Source organism: Anas acuta, chromosome 11, assembly GCF_963932015.1.
Source record: "Anas acuta chromosome 11, bAnaAcu1.1, whole genome shotgun sequence".
NCBI lineage: Eukaryota > Metazoa > Chordata > Aves > Anseriformes > Anatidae > Anas > Anas acuta.
The window spans coordinates 8436649-8464151 of NC_088989.1; the positions used below are offsets into that span (position 1 = coordinate 8436649).

General features: G+C 35.0%; 1 protein-coding gene and 1 long non-coding RNA gene across 4 annotated transcripts in view; both read left to right on the forward strand.

Moving 5' to 3' along the window:
- The window catches only part of FHIT (fragile histidine triad diadenosine triphosphatase), a 565209-nt gene that overhangs the window by 81753 nt on the left and 455953 nt on the right, over nucleotides 1-27503 (forward strand). The gene's annotated exons all lie outside the window — the stretch shown is intronic.
- Nucleotides 12005-14189, forward strand: LOC137862418 (uncharacterized). Its single transcript, XR_011100263.1, has 2 exons — nucleotides 12005-12085; nucleotides 13844-14189. It is a non-coding gene; the product is annotated as an uncharacterized lncRNA (long non-coding RNA).

Sequence of the window (27503 nt, forward strand, 5' to 3'; positions counted from 1 at the left end):
TAGAAAACAGGTGATTTTGGGGCTGTGGACTGAAGTCCTCTTTTAGGGTTGACTGGTGGGACAGGCTGCTGGCCTCTGCTCTGCTGCTGGTGGTTACTGGTTGTTTGCACTTGCTGTCTAGAGCTGTTCTTAGTCTTGTTTCTTCTTCAGCTTGCATTTGTAATGAAATCATAACATGCAACTCTTGAGCAATTTCTCAGTATCTGACATAGCCTGGATTTGTCCTTTCTCTAATTTTAATGGGCTTTTACTCAATCCTCTATGGGTATGAACTTTTGCTCTGGTTGTGAATGATCCTGCATTCTTCGGTACATATCCTCAGCAGTACACGCCTTTCCCCCCCTTGCCTTCCTGTTGTGATTTTCACATCATTTTGGAATGCTTTGAGTATCTTGTTTACTAAGCTATAAGCAATCTTGATTTGCTACGTGATTTTAGTGATTCTTATTTTCTTTCCTAATCTGAAGTGAGCGCATGAACAGTCTGGTATGTCAGTTAAAACAGATGTTTTTAATTGATGATAAGAGCATGTTAGCCTCTAAGTAGAAGTTTACAATATGTGGGCAGATGAGTTCTGCTAATTAATTCTAACCAACATACAAGCTCCTTCAAGCCTGGATATACATATATATATATATATATATATATATATACACACGTAGCAGCCATTTTCTGATAGGACAAAGAATATCACTAAGAACTTCCAAGTTCTTTGCGTATTTTTTTTTCATGCAACTCCCTATGTTCCATGCAAAGAATCCATGTACTTGTGTTTTTCTTGGTTAAAGTGATTCCTTGAAGGAATATTTCTCTTTTGTGACACTTCTACTTGGTTTATTTTGTATAGGATTACAAAGAGTGTCAGTATTGCTACTTATTCCAACAGAACCAAAAAAAAGTATTATCTCAAGGCTTCCATACTTCAGCAGGCTTGAAAGGAGGAACACAGAACAGAACTAAATACAGCCTCTTGTAATAATTCATGGACTCTTACAAGCATCTGTTTTGGGAACAGTAGATATTTATCAAATGAGACAGATGTCATAACAAACTTGTACATATAAAATTAATCTCCTGAAATCTGATCACTTACAAATGCGTATTAATCTGAAATAGTCTTCCAAATTTTATAGAAATAAGTTGTTCTTGACCTTTTGTGATGTCACCTTGAGAAACCTCCATCGGAATCTTTGTGAAAAATTTTCTTTGACATAATTTTAACAAGATGACAGGAACGTCAGCAGCAGTAACGACAGACCTACTGCATTTTTAAGATAAATGGGAAGGTAATGCTACTTAGACTAGTCTTAGATATATTATTTAAAGGAAGATTGATTTCCTTATACGTATTAATTTTAAAATTAGTCTCCCCTTGAAAGGCCATCAGGAAGGATTTAATGAGTTTTATCAACATTTGTGTGTATGTGAAAAAGAATGGGAAAATCATGATTCAAAAGGACTAAAGGCATTAAAAACATCAGTAATAAACTTTACATTTTGTACCAATAAATTATTTTATTGTGGTTCTCAGGCCTTTGTGATACAGGATGTTCTTGAATAGTATTGAACAATGCAATGGTCTATACTATATTTTTTGTTGTTTTGTCTTGTTCCACAAGAGAATGAGAAGCTATTTGAAGCTTATTTTTGAGACCGTCTCTTCACCTTCCTAAAAGAATATAGAAAATGCTTTTAGGCTGTTATTTCTGTGAAACCCTTAGTTTTGGAATTTCAAATGGTAAAGAAATCATTCCCATTTGAGAGATGGATTTAGTCCATTGCTGCTTTTCCTCTCAAGAAAGTTTTTCTTAGACTGAAGATGGGATGCAAGGCACTGTTGTGATTGTTTCAGGACTGGTTTTCAATTCTAAATTTCCAGCATCAGCTTGAACAAGATCACTATAGGGGTTTGAAAAGCAGAGCATTATTTAAAGAAATTCAAACTGTTTCTTCCATATATAACAATTTGAAATGTGTGCAGGAGTAAAAGCTATCCAAAGCTAAGAAATAAGATGTATTCTAAAGGCCTAAAATACGCACCTTTTGAATTTTAATGTAGTGGGTTTATGTATCTCATAAGATTACTGGCTTGGAGGTTTGTTTTTTAAAATGGATGGAAATAACTTCTAGACTCTGCCTATGGCTACAGATATGTTAAAATCCTATTTGGTAAATCGATTGCGCTGCTTTGGGTGAAGGCGTGTAAGCGATTCCAGGTTAAGAGTTTGGCTGATTTCCATTGCCATGCCCTGGGCTAAAAATTTTTATCATTCTTTCAAAAAAAAAAAAAAAAGTTCTAAAAACAAACCAAAACAAAAACAAACAAACAAAAAGCCCTACCAATGTAGATGCAATTTGATTTGTGAATAATTCATTTATCCTTGAACAAGGTAAATGCTAATTATTGGTGAAAAGGCTCACCAGGCAAGATGGCCAGCTATGGGATTATTTTGTTTGTGAATTTAAATACATACCATCTTTAGAAGATGCAAAAAATGTACGAAGTGTTAAGTGTACTAGGGAAGAAGAATAGCAACATAACGGAATGTATAAGGAAAATTCACTGAACAATAAAATAGATATTTGCAAAACAATTATTTCTGAAAGACATCTGATGTATGACATCATGGAAACACAGAGCTATAGAATTTTGTGTACAGGCAGACAACTCCCTTTGAGAAACCTAAAACATGGAATTATATGGGGAATTACTTCCACTGTATTGAAATGCACATTTTTACTACTTTTGCTTTTCTTATGACAGCATATTTATATTAGAAAAATGTTTTGCTTGCTTCTTCTAAATGCATCTACACCACTGAAACTTCTCGCTTTGGCATAATTATTCCTCCTCAGGAATTACTTTTGTGTAACACTGATTTATATCAGTAAAAAAACCTCTATTTTTATTGGTAGTTTCGAATTAATATGACAGCACTGGATAACATAATTCAGTGTAAAAAATAAATTTAAAGCATTTGCAATTCTGTTGGCAGTTCAGGATAAGGGGAAGTTTGCTGTAATAGTACTGTTAGGATGAATACATCTAAGAACCATTCTGTTGTTTCTGCAGTTTATTCTGGCCACTGCTTGTAAAGTGTGCTGTTTGTGTAAAGATAATTTAACCTTTAAAAAATGGTCCCTGTGCTCAGAAGTATGATTATTGTTTGCAGCCTGTTTCTCACAAGGCTGATGTGGTTGGGCTGTGCAGACCTTGTTCTATGTACATACAGATTGTATGAATTATCTGGACATTGGATTCTGGCCGAAATCGCAGTTGAAATCAATTCATCTTCTTAAGCTAGGCTTCTAAGCCTAGTCATGCTAGTACCACATCTTTAATGATAAAGGAAAATAGGACTATGCAGTATGAAAAGGTGTATATATATATATATATATTTTTAAATATTTGTGAAGTCATTCTAGCTTGTGTGAAATGCCTGGCATTTCATTCTTACTTGGCTTGGCTTCGGCTCTGCCAAACCTGCATGTATTATTCCTATAATAATATATTAATGCCTAATATGGATTGTAGATTTTTTGAAAAACTATTGGAATTTATGGGAGATTATATGAAAAGATTATAGGAGCATTTGCTCCAAAGTTCTGAAGGCCAGGATGCTATTTTTGACAGGATCTTTAAGACCCGTAGGAGTACTAGAACAGGCATCTGTTGTTTTCCAGGAAAAACTGAGATCAACCCAGGATACTTTCCTGGGACACTTCAACTGCAACTATCAGACTGTTGTAAGCATACCAGTCATAGACCTGTAAGTGCTTAGGTATCTGCTTAAAAACCATGATGTAATAATTATGTAATAATAATCTCTGAAGCATTTGGACTGAGAGGCATGCTAATTAAAGCACAGAAAAAGAACACGAAGGCTTCAGTGCTCGCCTTACATCACCCAGCCACACTGCAGAAGATGATGTTATGTGCTGTTCGGATAAGCTTTCAGTACAGTAGCAGAACTGCCAGAAGAGGTAATGAGGTTTGCTGAAGATCTTGACAGCAAACTACAGTAAATGACATAGATGGTGTAACATTTCACTGAACGTCTGTCAGTGTGGATACTTCCATGCCAAATGGGTAAAATATTTTTGTCTCATCTTAATTAACAGTAGTGTGTTTCCTTCTTACCAACTTGAGAGAGAAATTTTGAAAGTAGACTTTTGAAGAATTGATTTATTTTTTAAGAATGCCAACCGAATGGGTTAGCTTTGGAGAATTACCAAGCTTCCATTTTTTCAAATGAGCACGCTGCTCTTTAGATTGTAGAAATTCTGATAAATAATTTAGACATTTGTGTATTTAATGGTGTTGCATACCATGTGGTGTTTTAGGTGTCATATTGATCTTATGAAACTGATTTGCACAGGCCTCTCAAGTTTTTGCTATGAATTCACATATGAAATGTTATAAGATATCCATACTTCTCTTCAAAAATGTCATTTAAGTGTCTGATATTCATTTTTGGCATATTTTGTGGAAAATACAAATAGTAGAGGTCAAAAAAAATAAAGGCAAAATCAACCTTCCTTCAACCTTGACGCTGTAACTCTTGCACAGTTTCTGAGAAAAGCTAATCAGATGTTGGTTTAAGTCTACAAGACATGAAAACAAAAGTCTAGCAAAAGTCATAAACACTTTCACCTGCTGTTCTATTTCCATAGAAGTTACAGCAAGCATGATGAACAAGCACAGCAGTTAAAAATACATATACATATAAAAGAAAGGAATCTTACTCTGTGTATTTTATAGAGGAAAATCATGAGGTTTGAGTTTTAGGTGGTGTACCTCTTCAAATGAAGAGATTCAGCTGTTTCAAGAGGGGTTTTGATTGCTTTCAGTTTTGGAGTGGATTGGTGCTCCTAAGGAAGGTCCTGATTCAAACCTGCATTAGCGAAGTTGAGCTGATTTCTTGATCTCCTGTTGGCTTCCAAAAGCCAGTTCAGGTAGAAGACTTAAAATAGCTATCACTTCTTCACGACATTCTCCTGGCTTATTAGCTTGCTTATGTGAACTGGAAGACCTATATTTCCCCTTTGTTCAGTGTTCTTAGTGTAATGCATTTCTGGTGTAAGAGTAAGGCAGAGCTTAGTAAAGTTTCATATGTATATACATGTATATCGGGAAATTGAAACAGTTTGTAGTGCATTGCATAGAATCCAGTTACTGAAGAGCAGTTGTTTCTACAGCACTTTGTTAGCAATTTATAGGAAAAATCCCAGGTCATTCCTGCTCCCCCAATCTCCTTTCAGCTCATCTTTGCTTATCATATGATCTCTGCTGTTACTCATCTTTGGGATGACTGGTGTGATGGATGTGCAAGGAGTTGAGAGTTATTGCCGGGCTTTATGCTTATTTTGGCTAAATATCATGCTTTCAAACACTTCTTTCTTTTTGAATTATTTTTCAAACTACAAATAACAGCAACAAAAAGGCTCATTAAATAGCTTGAAAATGCATAATACCAGATCCTGCTGACTTGCTACCCACAGGATGTCATTTTCATCTAAAACTAGCTAGGAGTCTTGAGTAAATTACAAAATTTTCTTCTGTATTTTAATTAATATGCTCCGTATTTAATGTGTCTCACCATGGCTTTGCCACGAAATGACCCCTTTTATACACTGTGCTGTTGGTAAAGGAGCTCAGCCCTTCACAGGATGTCTGCCTTAGGAACAAGCTTTTAATGTGCTCATTTTCATTCTGTTACTCATGAGTAATAGACTTCTGAAATATTTTGGTATTTTTAATCATGTGTTGGCCTTTGATTTATAACATAGGAAAGGTTTTGTGCTTCAGCTGGTGAGATATGCCACACTACAAAGACACGAGTGTGTTTTAAGTGAGACCCAGACTGAGGACCAAAAGAATAAGCATGTCGAATTCTGCATTGCCTTTGTGCAGAGATAATGAGATGCATCCACTCCTCACTACTGGAGTGGGATAAGTGGCAAATATGTGATGCAGAAATAACCATCAGGTGTCTGGATAAAGTTAGTGTGGTGTTTAAGGGTGGCTGCAGTGTTGGCTGCTGTGGAAGCATGTTGTGAGGAAGAGTGGTGGCTTTAGTTGATGTAGTGGGGAAAGGGGTGTGAAGAGTTAGAAACCCTTCCATGGGTGGGGAATCAAGCCAGCAGCCTCTGTTCTATGCGAAGTATGGATGCGGTGATTAGTAGTAAACTACAACACATCTGGGTTGAGGGGGGAAAAATGTACGAAGGGTGCTGAAAGCTAAGTTCTGCTTTCAGTGGCTGCTCAAGTACATCATTTGTATCTGTGAAGACTGCTGGCATCAGACCATTGTCCTGACTCTTACAACAAAAAGCTTCTTTTTATATACATATATATATTAGTGGTTTTCTGTTTTTGTTGTGGTAAGTTGGCCTCTGTGTGAGGTGGTTATTAAAAGGAAGGTTGGAACTCAAGGTTATTTTAGTGAGGTAAATGGACCTGCTCTTCTCTGTGACTATGCGTTTTCATGTGGGGAAAAAATATAACTAATATGATGTTCTTCTCCAGATGCTCAAAGTACTGATTCAGAGGTATTATACCACTGGACATTTCTGAATCTGTTTCTGAAGTAAGTGACAAATAATTCAGAGGTGGTGCTAATGTAGTTCAAGTAGTTGAGTAGAATGCCTTTTCTGTGTGCAAATATTGTCTTGCTCAGTAGGTGATAATACTGCTTTTTGCTCACTGATCCTTTTTGCTGCATGTGAACCCAACTATTGTTGCTATAATGATTTAAAAAAAAAAAATCAACGTAAATTAATGACCTTCATATGAGCTCTCAACATCTTGTTCTGACAATGGATGCTTATTTTTTAATGCATGATATAATTGCCATAATGAGATTATTTTTTAGCATTGTTGCTTGTTCGCTTAATGTATCTTATAAAATACAAGAAGCTTACAATTTCTGCAACATTGATTCACAACAATGGCCAGCTTAAAAATGCATTCAGAAGTTGGTTTCCATTTCAATTTGTGCTTCTGTTTTGCCACGACATATGCAACAAACGCTAACAAATCTTTTTTTCATATAATCTGTGCAATTTAAACTGTGGTATTACTTTTTCTTTTGTAACATTTGTTTTAGGTTACTTCAGTGAAATATTAAAATTCAGCTTTTGATGCATTGCAATGAGTGAGTTCCCACTTCAGTACTCACAAAATTATTTGAATGTTTGTATGAGCTTTTGCTTGTCTTTAATATTACAAATAACGTTTCTTCTTCTTTTTTATTCCCAAGTTCTCAAGCACTTATTCAAGCCTTATTTTTTGAAAATCTCTAGGTCTGTACTCATACTGCAAATTAATATTTTGCTTTGTGCTTGTGATTGATCATTTGCAATCTGGGTTTGCAGACTGCTGAAATGTCCCCAAATACGAGTGAAGTGGGAACATCCCAGGGTTTATGTTTTTTTTTTTTTTTTTTTTTTTTCTGTGTGTGTATTTTCCCTCCTCTGTACTGTTTTTGGAAAATCTAGATCTTTACTTTTTGGCATTACATACAGAAATTATAAAAGCCTAGTAACAGTCACTGGGGAGGCTGTCATTTATATTTAAGATAATTGTGGAAGGTGATAAAAGACTTTGTCAAAGATTACATGCCACTGCATGTTTTCTCAGACTACCTACTGACTGCTGATGACAGCTACTTCATTGAGTTTATTGGTTGTAGCCTTTAATACAAGATTTTTAAAGCTATTTATAAATAATATTTATAAATAATTTATGAATGAACCAAATGGTAGCATACCTGTATCTCTGCTTAGTTAGCATTTAGGCCTATAGGAACATACTAACTTTGTAAACTTTGAATACTTAAAACCAATCATTATTTAAAATTTGTGCAACAAAGTTCTCTCATACTTCTGTCTCCAAGCCATATATAGAAAGCTACATATATAAATCTCAGTTATATATAATATAATATAAATATATAAAAATATAAATATATAAATATATATATTTTATATTTTCTTTTTTCTTCCCCCCCCTGCCCCGCAGGTATAAACTGCAGTGTATTTATTTGCTTCAGTTACAGATTCATTGGATTCATAAAATGTGAACTCTTCCTCAGCAATTAACCTTGCTGGATCACTGTGGGATGCTTTCCTGTTAGTAGGCTGGGAAGAGTTTATTAGGATTAGATTTAGGTCTATTTTCTAAATGGTTAGTAACTCTTTGCAGCTTATTCATGTATTTAATTTCACATCTCTGTTAAAAGCATAGGATTCAATTAGTGGTATGATTATTTTTTTGGTTGCATTCTGAAATAAGTGTAACTCCCCTTTCTTATTTCCAATCCCCATTCTGAAAACCACCCACCCAAAACAAACTCTAAACTCTCTAGAAGATAACATTACTTTGGAATTTAAGAATCATACAATGTAAGGAGTTACTTTTCAGTATCTTCTTTTGAAGATACGTGCAATCACCTGTAGCATATTATCTCTTATTTGCCTATTGCTGCATAGTTGCACTGATGTGGAAATGTATGATGGAAAAGAAATTCAAGATTGTTGCCTTTTTGCTTCGTTGAAAATTATCTAGACTTTTACAAAGCTCTCAGAAAATTATTTGCAGTCCATTTAAGGAAGCTGGCTGAGCTATCAATAGATAAGTCAGGTTTTTGCTCATCTGAGGTGTCCTTGACAGTAAAGAGTATACTAGGCTGAGTTTTCTACTTGAATTTAACAGCTGCAGTTGTTCCAGAGTGAGCACTGAAAAAAAAGTTGCATATTTCTCCACAGATCTCCTTTGCTGAAATGTTAATGAGAGCTGCTGAAGGCATTTGTTTTTGATAATATACAATGATATTTTGATAATGTTGGCTTTAGGGACCGTTTTTTAATCTGAGATTTCTTTACCTAGTCTGTCACAAAATAGCAATTGATGGCATTCCCCAATGAAAAAGGTATTTTTGTGTTAACTCTATTTAGGTGTTACAGGTAATCAGATGTTTTGGAATATCTCTGGTATCAGAAGGTATGGCAGGTATGTAGGAGGGGATGCTCTGTTGAAGTTTGTTATTCCAGTTATCTTCATGAGGATAATGCCAGCTCTTATTTCTGGGTTTGTGGTCAGTGAGAAAAATGACAATGCAACATTTCCCTAGAAATCCTCTGTTTGTGCCCTTTTTTTTTTTATTTTTTTCTTTTAGTGTGAGTGAAATTAACATGGACTTTGAGAAAGAACACTGATTATTTAAAGAATCACTCATGATAAAATATCTCCTTCTGGGAATTTGTGTTCCAGTAGATTAGCATTATTGATCATCCTCTCCTCACATACTCTACAGATGATTTTAGAAATCTGAAACTATTATTCTTTTCTTGTCTAATGTAATTACCAGTACAAGAAATAATCTCATTAGAAGACAACAAGGATGCATTCTAATTGTTCTAATAAGTTATGCTAATGCTTTATGCTTGCAGTCAGGTTTAGTAAGAAATCATTTGACAAAGTGACAGCTTATCTTACAGTGCTAGCAAAATATAACTTCAGTTTTCTCTGCTTGAAACTTACTGGTATTAAAAATTTGAAGCCTTGTATTATTAGATAGGTTTGGACCCCTCAGGTACATTGAAGATTCTTAAAAATTCTCTCCCATACAATATTTATAGTGGCAGTTAACTGTTCTGTGTTAGTTGTCAGGAAACCAATCAATTTGATGACTTGGCCTACACAGTTTTAAAATAGGGCAGTAGGACAAGAAACACAGTCAAACAGTCAACCACTTCTGAAAGAATTAGTACTGAAATGGTTAATGCTAGCTAAGTCCATCTACTGTGTCTTTTACAAGGCATGTAATTGCACCAGGGAGAAAGTGCACTTGGACAATGTGCAGATGTTTAATCTCTGTTTAGTTGTTTCCCATCCGTTCCATGGATTAGAAGTGTTCTACTCTGCACTGTAGGACTGTAGAGTTGGATCTCTGTAATAACAAAATGCGTGCCTCTGATGCCACCCATCTGCCTACTAATTGGTCTGACATTACTGAACACATAATTGTATGTTATGTAAGGATCACAAGGTGCCTACAGACTGCCAGGCTGCAAATAATTAACCCAGGACTGAGTTCTTTGCTTAAAATTAGTAAGATCATGCTTATGGCAACATGAGCATGACCATTATATGTTAAAACCACTTGAAACAGAGCAATTGATAGTGTATTCTTCCACCTCGTATCACCCTTTCAGCTGTCTGATGTTTTCAATCTGTTTCCTTCTGCTGACGCAGTATTTCTGGCCATTTAAATCTGATACGTGCTCTGTTTTTCCCCAGGAAGAGATGGAGTACTCATTTCTCACAGTAACTGATGCCTTCATTCACTCTTAATTACATGGAGTACTGAAGGTGGCACTACTTTTTTGTAGCATTATGTCTCTAGGTCTGAGACGAGTGCCTGCTTGATCTATGATTTGTAGCATTAATGGACTCTTTTAATTGTTGGCAAAAAAGGGTAATGAGAACTCAAACTATTCATAAATGCTTTGTTATAATTTAGAAACCTTTTCCCTAGACTTCACTTCGGCTCTTCTATTTATATTTATTTATTTTTTGTTAATGGATCGCAAGGTATAAGTAAATATTTCAGCTAGGTCTGAGCTCTCTAGGCTTTGAAAATATGAAAGAAATAGTTTAGAGTTTTGGGCTGGCAACGTGAGATGATCTGGATTACCTTTACCGGGTTTGTGAGAGGTTGTTGAGGGAGACGGAAAAGGGTTGGTAGGTGTGATCACTAGAGAGAGCATAAAGAGACTTTAAGATGACTTAACTTCTCTAATCGCTCTGTGTTCAAACTTTGGACTTTACAGTTTGAATGCCCACCCTGACTGATCAACAAAACAATTTTATTTAAACACTTTTGAAAGTTGTAGGGTGCTAAATTGTAGGGTGGTAATGTCAACAAATAGTTATCCTACACAAGGTTAGTTCCATGAGACAGTTACATGAGACCTATGGGACACAGTTACATATAGAAGGGGTAGAAAGGGATGTAATCTCAATATTAAGCACAAATAATATTGGTAAAAGATGCGTCCATCCTTCTGATGGCTAGATGAAATGGCACTGGGTTACTGCCTGTTCCTATAAGCTATGTGGCATCCTGCTGTTAAGTATTCTTTGTAACTGTGTGCATGAAGAAATACCTTGGCCTTCATTTGCTTAATCTAAAATTCAAATGCTTGTTGCAGTGTGCAACTGCATTAAGAGTACTTAGACAAATTAAATGATTCAGTATGGTAGCTTTGAAAAATCTAATTTCCATGTGGGGCATCATTTTTATTATCTGGCAAGACGACAAAACAGGAATTTTACATTGGCTGCATTTTTGGTAATGTTTATTTTGCATTTGGTTCGCTTTATTGTTAAATGTCAATCCGAACCCAAAACATGGACCTGTTTGTTTAGCTCATAAATGCTTAACTAATGTTACAGATTTTTAGTACACATGCCGATATTTACCTTCTTACTCTGTTCTGACCTTCTCTTTTATGTAGAAGTTACTGTGAGCTCTGCTGGAGCAATACGTGTATTGATGCAGTTTTAAACAAGGATTTTATCTGTGGTATTTATGTAACTGCTTCTTTAGTGCCATTGCTGTTTTTAACATCATTATATATGTATGACATTTTGAAATACATACATTGTGCATATGGTACCTGGAAGATAACCTTGGTGTATTCAGTTTGTCAGTGACTTATTTTTGTCTGTTTCTTCTGTCGTTGTTACTATTCGTAAACAAGAATAATTTATTCCTTGGAAGAAAAAATTAGCTTATTTTCAGTAATGAAAGCAGCCTGTTGACAACCTTTAGGTAATATTTGTTCTAAAATATCAAAAAATCGTAAATTTATTGTGAAAAGAAATAAGAAGGTATTTACCTGTATACATCAGTAACTTATAGGGGTAATGACTAGACTAGTCAAGTTTGGTGAAGTTGCTTCTAGGATCGAAGTTAATTCTGTGTATGGTTGCCAGCAGGTCACTGCCTCAGGCTCCTTCAGTGAATGAACATGAGCTTTAACAACAGTTCTGAAGGAAAGCTGCAGAGAGCTGCTGGTAAAAGAACTTTCCCCTTTGTTCATATTTTCTGCCTAACCTTGAGAACCTCAGATGTCATTCTTTTATTCCATTCCTTTTGGACAAATTTGGGCTGCTTTTGAAGTTAACAGCAGCTTTGTCAGTGATTCTAGGAGATCTGCAATTCATTGCTATGTATGGGTTAGTTCATGAATTTAGATTGCAGAACAGTCTTTTCTTTCTTTCTTTTTTTTTTTTTTTTTTTCCAATTATAAGGGGACTAAAGAAAAAGTAGTTAAACCAATTCTGCAAAAGGCAGCTATCAATCTGGTTTCTGCAGGCGTGCAGGGAGGTGATCAGTGCTACCACATGCTGCCAACAACCTGTTGTAAATCCTTTATAGGCTCTTAGAAAGCTAGTGCATAATTAACCTTTGCTTTAAAATATTCTCTTAACCAGAGAAGAAACCTCCCCAGATAAGCATGAAAAATATAATAGATGCATCTAGATGTTTCTTTCCTGAACATTTTATGACTTCCTCCCAAGTGACATTGAGAACCATTGGGGTGGCAGCAGCCTGCTCTGGAACACAACTTGTCTGAGCGATGTCTATTTGAGACTTCGGGGTTTCTGTGCGGCCTTAAATTTCACATACAGGCCAAAAGAGTGTTTGCTACTTTATAGCATGCAGCAAAACACAAGCTGAAATCTACAGTGTGGTCAAAACATGCACTTAGCTAGAGAAAAGCGTATTCAGGAGAAACAAACAAAAAAATGCAAGGAAGTCAAAATCCAGTTCCAGGAGTGGAGTTAGAGTAATGGATGTGGGAGCACATGCTGACATAAGCTATATGTTTGAAACGATCAACTCAATTACTTAATCGGGCACTTCAGTTGTAGTCTTTGGGCAAATATTTATTCAAATACAAAGATTTTGTTGGACTTAGTCTGGTTCCTTTTAGCTGTTTGTAATCCCCGTTTCTCTTCCAAAGAATGCAAGTCATGAACGTTTTCAGGTGTTTTTATCTGCACATCTGGAGTTACTGGCAACCATCCTAGATACAGGAGAAAGTGACTTGTTAAAGGTTTTGCCTTATTTGACTAGGATTCAGAGCATTAATCTTGTTCAAAACACCCATTTTTCTCTGCTAGTTGAGGTATAGGAGGTACTCATTCATCCTACTGAGAGACTTGGCAGGACTTTTGGGAGCTACAGATTCAAATTTCAGCCTACAGAGTTGTGGGCTGGAAGCTGGTTCCTGAGCTGACATCATATGCTCAGGGATATATTATGTGTTTTATTGTCAATATACATTAAGAAAAAAAGGGGGCATGTATGCTGCTGAGAGAACTGGCAGAGGAACTGTTTTAAAGAGAATGAGTGGAATTCTAGGTCTTTCACATCAGAAGTGAGGCATGCCCCCAAAACTGGGGGAAGATTAGCAAATGGGGCATGAGTATTCTCAAGGTGATGAACTTTTCAGTTTTTTTTTTTTTTTTTAATATGTTCCCTGGCTATTTGTCTTGCAGCAAATCTGGGAATACAAGTATGTATGTCACATTTTGTTATTTATCTATTTTCTGGAGAAAATACTCTTCCCAAGTACAGTCTTCTTGTGAATCCTGTGGTTTGATATCCTGCCTACTAGGAAAATAATGGTTTAGGAAGTGTCAGCTCTTAGTCCTACCTTCCTATAAACAAGAGGGAAGCTCTGACTGTTTTTAAAGGTCTACAGCATCTTTCTTATAAACAAATGTTAAAAATTCAATGGTCTCTTTTCTTTTTTCTTTCCCTAGTGTTGCTGGTTTTCTCTACTGAAACTTTTGAAATAGAAGAATTTTAGATGTGCCATGATCAAGAGAAGAATTAGACCAGTTCAATGTCCTTCTAATTTGTGGTGACAGTTTTCCAAATTTGCTGTGGTTTTGTTCAGAATTTCTGCTTTGAGCACCTCAAACAGTGCACTGTTGGATATTGTAGCAACTCTCACATTTTTCTTCAACGTTTTTCAAGAAATCTTTGTCATATTTCCTTTGGAAGACTTAAATATTGCTTGAAAAATTGGCAATACTGGGAAAAACACACACACACACACACACACAAAAAAAAACAAAACAAACAAACAAACAAAAAAAACAACCACCAAAACCACAAAAGACACATTTTTAGCTTTTGACCTATAGACATCTACGAATCTTTAGTGTAAAGGTTCTGGACACGTCTTCCAAAACTTAATATTTTCATATTCCCATCCTTTTTACCCTCCCTAAACAGTGTATTCCAAAAGTTTTTAGTATTATCTTCATAAATCAGAATTTCAGGAGGGTTTCATAGTGACAATACGGTGAGCATGTTATAAACAGACCTATCTTGAAGCACAACAATAAACTATTATTACATTCTTCGGAATGGTTTTGAAACTTCTCTCTCACCTTTCCTAAATTTTACCCCACTGTCTGATACGCATATCAAGCAGTATCCTAGGCTTTGCAGGCATTAAATTCAGCAGAATGTAAATTGTACTGTGTGTGTTTAAGTATTCTTTTGGCACTTTTTCTCCTCCTGTAGAATCAGCAGACTTTTTTTTTTTTTACCTCAGTGACTCCCATTTACTAGTGGACTGCAATTAGCTGCATGTGATATTTAAAAAAAAATAAATCAATCAGTGCACAAGAAACTTTTAATATTATTAAAATTAATTGCCATTTTATTTATGATCTTCTCACTTGATTGTGTATTATAGTTTTTTAATGTCACCAAACCATGTCAATAGCTGTTCAATAAAGTATCTGTCCTAAATGCTGTATTAGAAGCTGCATTTAATTGTCTTCTATTAGCTGCTGCCACTTTAAGGTCAGTGAATAAATGTTTCAAGTAACTAAGAATTTCAGTTTTTAAACAAGTGCTTTTAACTCAGTATAAGGTCATCTCACTCCCACTCGATGGTAGAAACTTTAAAAAATATTTGAGTTTCTCAACACATTTTTATTTTTAAAAATATGGTAGATGTAATAGTATGATAACCTCATTCTTATAAACTGAAGAAATGCAGTGCTGAGAAACCAAGCTGCAAAACAGGACCCACTTGGAAAACTGCCTTAGAAACCCAGAGGGGAAAAAGTTCCCTTATCCAGAATGCTTGAGAGCTCTATGTGGAAGGCTGCAACCAGTATAGACAAATAAGTGGGAGTATAAAAGCACAGAAATGGGCGTTGGCCAGATTGCTTTTTCTTTTTTTGTTCGATTTTTTTTTTGTTTTGTTTTTTGTTCAGCTGCTATTAAACAGCTCTCATCCCTGAACTGCACTGTATTGCTTGGACACTGGACAGCTAATTCTCTCCTTTTAATGACTTGTGGACGTCACCTCAACAGAAATGAAAGTTAGATCCGTTCTGACTAGCTTAACTAACACAGACCCATTAGCTGTCACAGCTTTCTATGATTAGCCTCAGTTTAGTGATTACAGAAAGATGTTAAATAGTCCCATTTGACTTTACAGAATAAAAGCAATTTAAGATATCTTTCAAGAGTTGTCTGCCTGCTAGTGTTTCTTTAGAAGAATCTAGTTTTGCATATCTATAAAAAAGCAAGCTCTGTGATTAATAGAATGAGTAAAGCATACAGTAAAACTGCCTCTGTAAGTCATACTTGGATTTTGGTTTTTGTAGAGTAAGCTACAATTGTCAGGAATGAAAAACTGAAAGATCTCAGTGGCTAAATTGAAACCTTCTGGATGACATCTTTGCTGTGCATATAGTTGATGAACTGAATAGACATCCCAGAAGAGTTTGAAAAGTTATTTGCCCCCACTGCCCCAGCTGGGAATGTCTGACTGGGATGGGGAGAAGGTTATGTTCTAGGTACTTGGCAGTAAGTTGGTTGAGATTTTTGATGCAGTATGTAGTGCTAAATTAGTGACAAGTTCAAAAGACAGGAATGTGTTATGAAATGCTTCATAAATCAGAAAAAAAAAATCATCTATGGAAAGAAGCATGACAGGCTTTCAGAAGGGTTTAGCCTTTAGACTCTTGTCTTGGATACTTTTGCACGTTTCGTAGTGTTGTGGAGCTGCTTCATTCATTCCTTCTGGGACTTAATGAAAAAGGATGCCCCCGCATCAATATTAATGAAAATTAGTCCACACTGAAATTCAGATATCCTAGCTATTTCATGTGTCTTACTATGAATCACTGGCAGTAGAATCTTAAAGATATGACTAAGGATGAAAGTACAGATCTTAATTTTTCAAATGTACAGTGCTTTATATATATATATATATATATTTAATCCTTGTTATTCCTTTTTAAAAAAAAATAAATGGAAAATTATTAGTTCCATTATGTGGATGTGCTTATATAACAGCTTATAAATATATATGAAACTCTCTTTAGAAAAGATACAGTCTTTATTCCAGTAACTTGCTGAGATGACAAATTTAGGAAAAAATTATAGGCCCTAATAAATGAATTTGTCCTTCTCTCTTTAACATTTCAAATGCCAAATTCACATGAAAATCTCTTGATAGATGCATAAAACTTTACTTTCTGCTTTGGTTTTCTGTATGTTTTTTCTTTGAGCACGTTTCTTAAAGAGACACAGTAATTCATAGAAATTAGTAACTTATTGCTTTGGTTTATAAGTAAGAATACACCAAAATAAAACAAGTTTCTTAGTGCTCCTTATAAATAAGGATGTCCTGGGCTTTGTTCTCCAGAGGGACCAAACCAGCCTGAGCCTATAGCTTTGACTGGGTTTTGTATACTGTGTTCTTTACTTCAAAAAAATCAAAATGCTGTGCCTTGAAGCTACACCACAGAATAAAAATGCATGAAACTGAGAATGAATGGAGTTTTAATATCATGAACTGAAAGTCTGCCTGTTACCTATGACAGTATTTTTAAGTACCTTTCATGCATCTGTTTTAGTTTTAAATAATGATTCTGAGACTTATACTGAGGAGCAAATATATATGATGTCAAAGAATGCCAAATAGAAAGAAATGTCGGTATTGCTCTAAAACATACCTGAAATATTTTCTAGTAGAAAGCTTTTTAATTAATAGATGGGTAGGCTTTTTTTAATATATGTCTCTGTCAATCTCTTCAAAGTGTTGGCTTGAAAATGAGCGTGTGTGTGTGTATATATGTATGTATATGTATGTGTGTGTGTGTATATATATATATGTATTTATATATATGTGTTGTGTGTGTATATATATATATCTAAAATGGCAGGTCTCTAAAGTTACCTATATGCTGTCAAATTGCTTAGCTGGAAAAATATGGGAGTGCTTTTTTGCAGGATAACAAATAGAAGTTTTAATGGGATTAATAAGGAAGATGAAATATTTTGATGTTTCCTTTTATGTGCTGAGGAGGATTTATTTTTTTTATTAATATTTCTTTTAATAGTTCGGGTTCTATAATTATAATGGCTTTCAAAAGGGCAGCATTAAATGAGCTAGCTGTGAATGGGAAGGAAAAAAAAAAAAGTAAACTAATAATTGCTGGAACACTAGTGAAAGCACCCATGGATACTTCATTGCTCAAGTGAAGTTGTTCTGAATGCTTGTGGCCACCCATTTTATCCTTCCCAGTTCTATCAGCTAGGGGCTCTAAATTTTTTAGTAAAGGTAGTCTTTGCTTATTTTCCTTTCCGTGTTCTTGGTTATGTGTGTACTAATAGCTACACGTGACTCAGCATTGGTCCCTAGTGTTGGGCCATGGGGACTTTTAGAACCAGGAATACGGACTGTTCTGTGCTTATAGAATATTTGAGACGGGAGGATTCATTCTCACTTCATCCATAGTCACTAATATAATAAACAGCATTAATTACTAAGAAGCAGCAGTAGGAGTCAAAGGCAAGCAAACAATTGCTCAAACGGTTAATGTTATCTAAGGTAATGTTAAAGCTGAGCTCCTCAGCAGCCCCTCTCAGTCTCAAGGAGTCTGTCCCTGTGGTATAACCTTCCTGCAGGGGTTGCTACTGGAATGATTGGTTATTGCTGCTTTTCTCCAGACTTGGTTTTACAGAATTTTTAGTGATTAGAATTCAATTATCCATGAATTAGTTTATTCCCATTTTTCCTTGGAGATACTTTCATTACCTTCTCAGTCTCAGGGAGATTTAGTGCAGATCCTGAGTATGATGCTCAGGCAATGCTCTCAGCAGCTGAAATTAGAGCAGTCCCAAGTGGTCTTACTTTTAGTGTACTGAGGTTCTTCTGGAGGCATTTTCATTTAGGTCTTCAAACATATACTCCTAGGTGTCAACTCTGCCATCTACCAATTCTTATGGAAATATTAGTAGTGGAATGAAAATCCTAGGATCATCATTAGCAGTAAAGTATACCTTTCTGAAGTCCTATGTTTTAAAATACGGTGTCACTACCAACTGGAGCTTTTTAATTTTTCAGAACTTTCTTCCCCATTAATTAAACTGTTCAATACACTTAATGCAGTATACATTGTTGTTAAAATTTGATGCATTTCAGAAAGGTGTTTTGACAGAATACAAAATCAAGTGAAGTATGTATTTCTCCTTTCTTGTGATTTATTAGTTGTCTTTCTCAAGCACTGGATTTTTTTTCTGTTAAAAAAAAAAAAAATCCTCTTTGTAGCTGTGTATGTTACCAGTGTGAAACCAGAAGGATTTTATTGGAGGACAGTAAATCATATTGATGTCAACAGAACAATAGACAAAGTACTGACAGAAAAAACTGTCTCACAAAATGTGCACCTTGGTAGAAGGATTTAACAGAATCTACCAACTACCTCCTAGAGTACTTTTCGGTGTTGTTAAATACTCTGTGGACTGACAAAATGCCACATTATATAAAGTCTCTTCACGATGATTTTTGTATGCATGCTTAGAGAAATGATGTTACTAATTTTTATAGTAATGTCGCATATACTTGTTTCCTAAGTAGTGGTATATTTTTTACATCAGGTTTATATTTTCCAATAACTCATTATGAAATGACATTTGGAATTACTTATGTAAGAATGCAGACATAGGTTTGGTATTACTCATGACCTTCACCAAACAATAAGAGGCTGCTGCATCCATCTTGTGCATGACAGGAATGTTTAATCGTTGTTCTTCAGTAATATGCTAGAGTAATGTAAGTGAAATGCATAGGGTCATATTGTCCCTTCCCTGCACACTACAAAATCACCCTAATCATCCTCACAGAGAACTATATGGTTTCGATTTTTTTTTTCCATTTCCTTGTAACTAAAATACTTGTGTAGTTAAAATAGGTCTTAACAGGGAGCTCCTATTATTTTGTAAAAATGAGAAATATTTTTTGCTTTCGTGTTTTTTTGGGAAATGCAGTGGTTTACTATGTAGTAGTTGGAAGTTAATGTTTTAATTTCACGTAACTGGTTCAGAAGATTATCTCAAGCTCTGCTATCTGTAAGCATAAAGAATTGTGACTTATTTGAAAGGGTGGATCTAATTAAAACTCATGATCTTTTGGATATTCTGAAGTTTAAAAGGAAATCTGAATGAAGAATTGTAATGTTGAAGTTTCTCACCAAAGAAATATTAGATCTGTGAAGGTCAATACCTTTTGCTTTAGAGCAAAATGTGTGTTCAGTGATTATCCTAAACACACAGTATTGATGGTAATGCTTTCCAATCATACTGTTTACTAAATAGACGATTTAGCAACTGGTGCTTTGGCAGGTAGCTAATTATTGATGGTCTAAGTGTCATTAATCATTAAAAATTTGTTTTTGATGACTTCATGTAGTGGAAATATATACTATAAAGCAATGTATACTTTTGTAACTGCATGTAGGAGGAAAAAAAAAGGTTCCCCAAACTAAACCGCTCTGTTCTGATGAGTTCAGTAAGATTCTCGTGGAGAACACCCAATGAGCATTTATGGATGAATTTTTCTTTAAAATAATTTATGGCCCTCCTATTAAATACATCTAAATTGCATTTTCTTCTTCCAGATAAAAGACTGAGTAACACACAGAAGAAAGCCTGAGAGCCTATTTCTCATGTGAATATACTTGTCTGTTCACTGAGACGTGGGACCCATCAGTGATTTCTTCATGTGGTCCTGACAGCAATGAACAAAGAAATTAATACCAAAATCCACATGGCTAACATATCCATTTTCAGTACCTAGTTAAACAGCGTTTGGAAACGCCTTGAAAAATAAAAGTTAAGTCACGTAACAGGAACCTCTATGTATCTCTAAATCTGTAAGTTTCCCCTTTGAACTAGGAGCACAATCGTGTGCATCAGAATGTCTTAAAAAGAAACAGAGGGATTACAATAGAGCCAGTAATGCAAACCAGCTTTAGGTACTCAGGACACAGGCTGTATATAAGACTCTGTGTTTGAAGAAGTGATTAGGCTTGAGAGTCCAACCCCCCCGTGGACAGATCAGGGGTGAGGGTTATTTCGTGATCTGTGATAAAGTTTATTCCTCTATCTCTTCCAAAAACATTTTAATCCGATCACAACAGCAGATTATGTGAAGCCAAGAGGCTTGGCATTGGTAAAAACAGTGTACCCAGCTGCACACCCTAACCTCTGAAGAGAGATTGCCTTTCTGGTAAAATCTATTGTGATGTGCGCTCAAACTCAAACCTTCTGCCACTCTCTTCTGCTTACCTGATATGAAAAAGACCTTAGAGTATATAATCTTGTAGTGTGAAAGAGTGCTAATATGTGCTTCAGTATTTTATACACTAAAGGGACAAAAATACCTCCCACCAAATTTTCCTGAATCTTTCTGCATTTTCCTTTGTTCTTTCCCTGCTACTCTGTCTGCAGTCTTCTGCATCTTCTAATCCTCCACCAAGCTAATGTTGTTTAATGGGCAGCTGAACTGTGTGGTTGATGTACCTATGTATTTTCTAAAATTGATGTTTAGACAAATCAGAGAATTTCAAGACATTAAAGCCTTCAGCTTTTTCCATTCAAATGTGTGTAGTCATAATGGGACCTGAAGCAATCCCATTATGTAACTGATAACTCCTTAAAGAAGTTGCATTGTGAAATCAAGACCTTTCAATAATGAACAGTTCATCTTCCCTGATTTGGAAAGCAAAGAAAGTTCTTACATTTGGATTTCATCGATGTTGTTCATCCTTAATAGGATTGTGGGCCTGCTTTGCTAAATTGCAGTAGAGTACAATTCAAATGATCCAAGAGTTAGAGTATGTGGTTGGCAGTGCAATGTTTTGAAGTGTGTATCTATATATATATGTATATATATAAGCCTTGGGTATATGATCGATTAATTGTTAGTGTTCTCAACTATTGGGGATGGGGAAGTGGACTATGCTTCCATTCTTTAAACAAATTTATTGGCTAATACAGAACTGATCTAGTCAGTGTTGCTTGATTTGTCATTTCTGGAGTACTTCTCAGACTCTGAAGTCATGAGAATTGCCTGTAGTTTAGCTGAAAAGCGAATGAAAGAGGGCGTGAGGGAGACGGAATGATTTCAAAGAGGTAAAATGCTGTTTTCTAGGCCCACCAGCTAAAACAGGACAGACTGAAACTTAAAGTTTCAAGCTAGATAACAAACACATTAAGGCTTGTTAAGCATGCAAACGGATCAGAAATTCAATAATCTTCCCATTATGAATACGAACAGGTAAAGATAAAACATTTGTCAGGCTACCTCTCAGGTTCTTTGGTCATCTTGGATGAGTGAATTAGCTAATATACAAATGGGTTTATCCTGCCATAGGGTGGACATATGAACTACGTAATATCCTGAGATATCTGCTTGCCCTTTTGTTCACTGAATAGCATAACAAGAACATGCTGCAGCGGAGTGGGTTATAAAACCCCTCTCTCTCGTTTGTATTTTTGTGAAGACAAAGAATTACCATCAACCGCTTTAAGAATAAACCCATTATTAGTTGTGTAATGTGAAAGGAAAAATGGTTTATTTGTAAAGCAATGGATACATTTTGATTAATTGTTAAGCATTACATAAGAATTCTTTTTAAAATTGCTTCTTATACAGCAGTTTAGATGTGGAATGAACAACTCAAGCAGTTGATGTATTGGCAGACGCATACCTAGCAAATGAGTTCTAAATTATTCACTTTGATTACCAGTAGTTATCACATGTGTTGATAATTATCCCTTTCCTTTGTATAATGCAGAAGATAATCTATTATCAACACTTCTTGGAAGTAACTACTCCTTTTTTGGTGTTGGGAGAGGTTTTTTCTTTTTCATTTTGTGCTTTATTCAAGGATTTTCTCCTTCATTAAATGTGACTGAGAATTGTTGCCTTTTTTCTTTTTCTTTTTTTTTTTTTTTTAGAAGGTCACTTGCAAAGGTGAAACAAAATCAATAAGGGGTACCCCTTATTGTTAATTGTAATTTCTTCTTGTTTTGCTCCCATAAGCTGGGCTTTGCTCTAGAGAAGTGAGGTCTTGTATAGTGGAGGGATACTCCAAGGTGACAAAGTAACAGGAGGCCATTTCATTTTGCTGACAGAGGAGCAAACAAGTGTGTATTCCCCAGTCCTAGCTTTACAGTTACGCTGAGAAAGAGGCAAATGTTAGCAATTGAGTCTGTTGGACTTAGCTGGCTCCCCAAAGGAGATGAAAAGAGAGATTTAAATGCTAAGACTTGTTTTTATGTCTTCCTCTTTTCCCTCTCCCTTTAGCTTGGAAAGAGGCTGGAAGGTGACACAAGTCCTACTTTTGCTTTGTTTAGCTAGTGACGTGCAACTGATAACCACTAGCTCTGCACTAACGTTGGAGATGTACAAGGGCCAGGTGCTTATCTAGAAAACGAGCAGTAGCTGATTGCCAGGGAGCATCAATATTATCTTTCATAAAACACTCAACAAATTCCAGACAGCCAAGTATATTGTTTTTAGTCTCTATTTCATCCGTGTAGATATGATTGTTCAAATGCAGTGACTTAGTTACTAGTCTATTCAAGTTACTTTCTTCAGCTGTCTTATCTTACAAGTACTCCTGATGGATAAGAAATGTGCTGTTCCACATCTTATAATCAGATCACCTCTGAAGAACAATTGGAATAGATGTGTAACATCATTTTTTCCCCACTTAATAGTTCATTGAAATACATCTATTTTTTTTCTTCTAATAAGCTATTAATTTACTGAAATCTTTAAAATAGTGATTGTATCATTTTAGATCTTTGCAGGATAGTGTACAGTGTTTGATACAAGTTATAAATGATCATTTTTGTCTTTACAATATGACATTTGACATCAGTGTAGTAAACAAACATACTGTCAACTTTATGCTGAAAGATTAAACATTTTGAGAGCCACTCAACTTCTGTATGCTTTCTAAAGAACGTTAATTATGGTAAAAATTGTTCTTTTTACCAACATGATTGAAAGCTGATAACCCAAGACCATAATTTTAGAAGAATATGTTAGCACTGATAATTTTTTTTTTTTTTTTTTTCCCACAACTAACTTCTCTCTTAAGCATGCAGGTGGCTGTGGTTAGAAGAGTTTTTCTGTTGGTAGGATACAGCAGAGTTGATTTTTCTTGGAATCCTGTAATTTAAACTGTTTTATTGTGATCCTTTTGCTGAAGTATCAATTATATGAAGTTGTCCTGAATTCATTTCATTTGTTTCAATAAGACTTCTTATGGTGAGAGTTATTTTTCACTTTTGAAATCACATATATAGATGAATGGGGAACAAAGATGATGTCAAGCTTCTTTTTGAACCTTCCCAAGGTTAGGATTCTAATGTAATTTGAACTTTCCTAGTCTTTTCTGCATTATGATGGTTCCTCTTCCCTATTCTGCAGTTGGTCAGGACTTCTGTTAAAATAAATTAAATAAATGAAAGTTCTGATATGTAATGTCATGGGGTTCAAGGTGCTGTTCAGATAACACTGGCCTTTCCTTATCTTAAATTCATGCTTAAGTTCATTAAGTTTATTGTTGTATTTGACACAAGCTCCTACAGCCCTATAAGCCATAACTGTTTTTTATATATTTTAAATTCTTATATAACTTGGCATAAGTTATAAGTTAAGTTTCTTATATAACTTGGCATTGTTAATTTCTTTTTCCAAAGAAATTTATCTTTAAAGAGAAATTTTCATTTCTCTTTAAAAAAAAAAAAAATAAATAAAAAAAAATCCTAGATTTTTCAGTACCTGTATGAATGAATGATGTCTTCGTATATTTTTGCATACTTTTCCCAAAGCAGTGTTAGGAAATATAAACAGTGTTCCAAATACGCTCTGAGCCTCAAGTATGTAAGTCAGAAGAACTTTATCTATTGCAATGGGTTCATACATCCAGCTATTCAAAAATGTTTAAATAAGGAGTAGTTGTTGCATTTGGATCAGCAGTAATATAGGATTAAACGTTTATTATTTTATTTATTTTCTTTTTTTCCCTGGTAGTTTTATTTAAAAGATGTTTCTTTATAATTGGCAACTAAAGAAATGATCTCATTTATTGGCATAATGTGCACTTTGAAAAGTCAGTTCAGGTACCAGAAGCAATTGCTTTTTATCAAATCAATTTCTGTACAAGTTCATCTACCTGCTTGTAAAGCATCTGCACAGAATGGTAATTTGTCAAGCTTAATCTGTGAGTATTTTCTCTCAACTTTGCAGTAGTGATTTAAGCTTTTTTTGGTTCTGTAGGAATACATTTATAATAGGGAAAAAAAATCTTCAAATTCTTTGTTAGAACTGTTGCTAAATACCACTTTATCTAAATTGTCTTTTATATTTGAGAGTCCAGTTAGCTGATAAGGAGTATCTCTTACAATACTACATTCATAAGAACTAGAAGTAAAGATAAATAGTGTCCCTTGTTCCTTTATGGTCAGTGCTTTCTGTAATATCAGAATTGTTTATCAAATTATTGGTAAATGCTTTTCCATTCTGAGTCCCTTGAGTATCTTTTAATAAAATCTTTCCTTTTTTCCTTTTTTTTTTTTTTTTTTTTCCCACAAAGCTAAGCTGCCTTGGAGTCTTGAGAAGGCAGTGTTATGTGGTATAAGCTAAAACAGATCCGATTCTGGTAAAGTAGACGTTTAGGACATGAGTCATCTGGCACCTGCTTTACTGGGTACTTGGACACTTAACTAAATAGTTACCTTAGTAGCACTATTACTGCTTACACTATGATTAGTGAACTGTGGATATGTTTTTGTGGCATTTTCCAAGCATTACTTCATTAGTGCTTTTATGCACCTGATAATTGTATCTATACAACTTTATCTTCTGAAATCAACTCAAACTACAAAATTTTCTTGGTTTTGCTTGTGACATGCTGCAAGACTCATTTATTGAAACTTCTGACTACCTTTTCCTTCTTGTAAAGAAAGGGGCCAATTTAAATTAAAAAATAAATATCACATAAAATTCATTTTTGTGCTGCATGGAATGATAGAGAACAGGTGTTGTAAGGAAACTACCCTAAAGGTTAGTTAGATAATCAGAATCATATTCTCTTTAGAATTGCGTGGTTCTTTAACTGTATAGAAGGATTATGAATTTTACTATAAATGGATTTGAAGCTTTCCTTAGAACAATACTGTTGATGTCTGTGACACATGCTGGTTTTATCTCTATTAAGGACTATAAGATATCTAAAGGAATATTATTATGGTGCAACATAAGCTATAATTCTCCACTTTTTTTTCTTTTTTTTTTTAATACCAAGAAATCCTTCTGTGTGTTTGTTTGTTTTGTTTTACTTTTTGTTATAGTGAAGTTCTTTGGCTATTTTTCATGTCCCATCAAAAGCCCGTCCTGGGCAGCAGTGTCACTTGCCATTACTTGCTATCATATTTTAACTACTTCTTTTTCTGGACACTATATATTTTTTTAAAATCCTGGTAATAATCGGTAATAATCCTTCCCTTTCCTATCTCAAGGGCAGTTGTGCAAAATATCAGGTCTGTGGCATGGATACTGAGAATGCAGAAGTTCTCCTTTAGTAAAAGGGCTTCAGGACTGAACCATATTGTTTGTTTCTGTCTGTGTGGTACTGAATTTTAGGGCAATGGTTTGTCTATTTAGCCCAAGTCTTGGAGGTACTTTATTTCAGCATCCATTGTTTAACTGTATATTTGAGTTCTGTGCTATCCCAAGAATGCAAATTTGAACACACTGTTCAACTATATAGATGCATCCAAAAGTGAGGTGGTGGTTATTATTATTATTTATTGTATGTAACATTGGATCCCATATCACTGTCACTTCCTGATTCTGCAAAGTAAAGGATTATCACCAAGGTGTACTGTGGTGAGAAAACAGCAGCAAGTAGGGGTTAGTAATGACTTCTTTACAGAAAGAGACAGGAGGATAAAGAAATATCTCAGGATAAAGAGTCCTTGTTAAATAATACAGTAGATTTAAGGATTTCCTCTGATTTTCCTGACTCTGAAAGCGTGTTTACACACAAAGGCATGCTCACACTAAAACAAAGGCTAATTTGTAGGGCCTGCCTTTGTCTGTGGCATGTGGGCTGTTTGGCCCATTAAAATCCAGTGCAGGATCTGATCCCCTATATACAGATGAGTAAAACATTCTTGTCATAAGGGTCTAAAGAGGGAGGAATAGTTCCGTAGTGGAACCTTGATTTGTTTGAGAGAGCTAGTGAAAAGTCCCCTAAGATTCTGTTTGTTATGAGTCTGTAACAGTTTTCACTGAATAAAACATCCTAGTTTTGCCTTATAAAACCAAAATTAACACATTAAGATATGTTAATATGCAGAAAATCTCACTTTCTAGGTCTTAGACCATAACTTCTTTAATTCCGATGTCCCTAGTATTGGATCACTTTTCTGCATTTCCTCACAGATAGCTGGCTTGTAGCCTTTCTGAGCTGAACAGTCTGTGCATACAAAATATTAATAAACCAGAAACATATAGTTCCAAGACAAGCAATTTTAAAAAATCACATTATGTATACTTAATGCCTAACTGACCTTTTCTGCTGTTTCTTAAATCTCTTAAAAATTCATCTAATTTCAAAGCCAGAGTATTAGCCCATTTATATGTAAATTGCCTTTAATTCATGCGTTGATTTGAAAGACTAATCCAAAAGATCCTTTACCACAGGTGACCTTTTTGACACCGTACTTCTGGGGAGACTGTAAAGTGGTTTCTTATGACCTCACATCCACCTGTAGCATAACATATTCCTACTTCAGTCTGTATAAATCAGCTGTGAGTGGTTTTCAAACAACATTGAATTATTAACACTATAACTTAACTGTCTTGGTTACTGTTATAGTTAAAATAACTCCCATTTAAAGCAGTGATTACTTTTATGTTGGTTTTCTTGCTTAGTTTAGATGTCAAACATAATTAAGGTATCTCCTGATTATGCCCTTTGAGTAACAAATAGGATATTTTAGCTTTTAAATGACAGTCTCCATAAACTGTAAATTAAAAAATAAATAAATAAATAAATTCAATATTTATTGTTGTCCAGA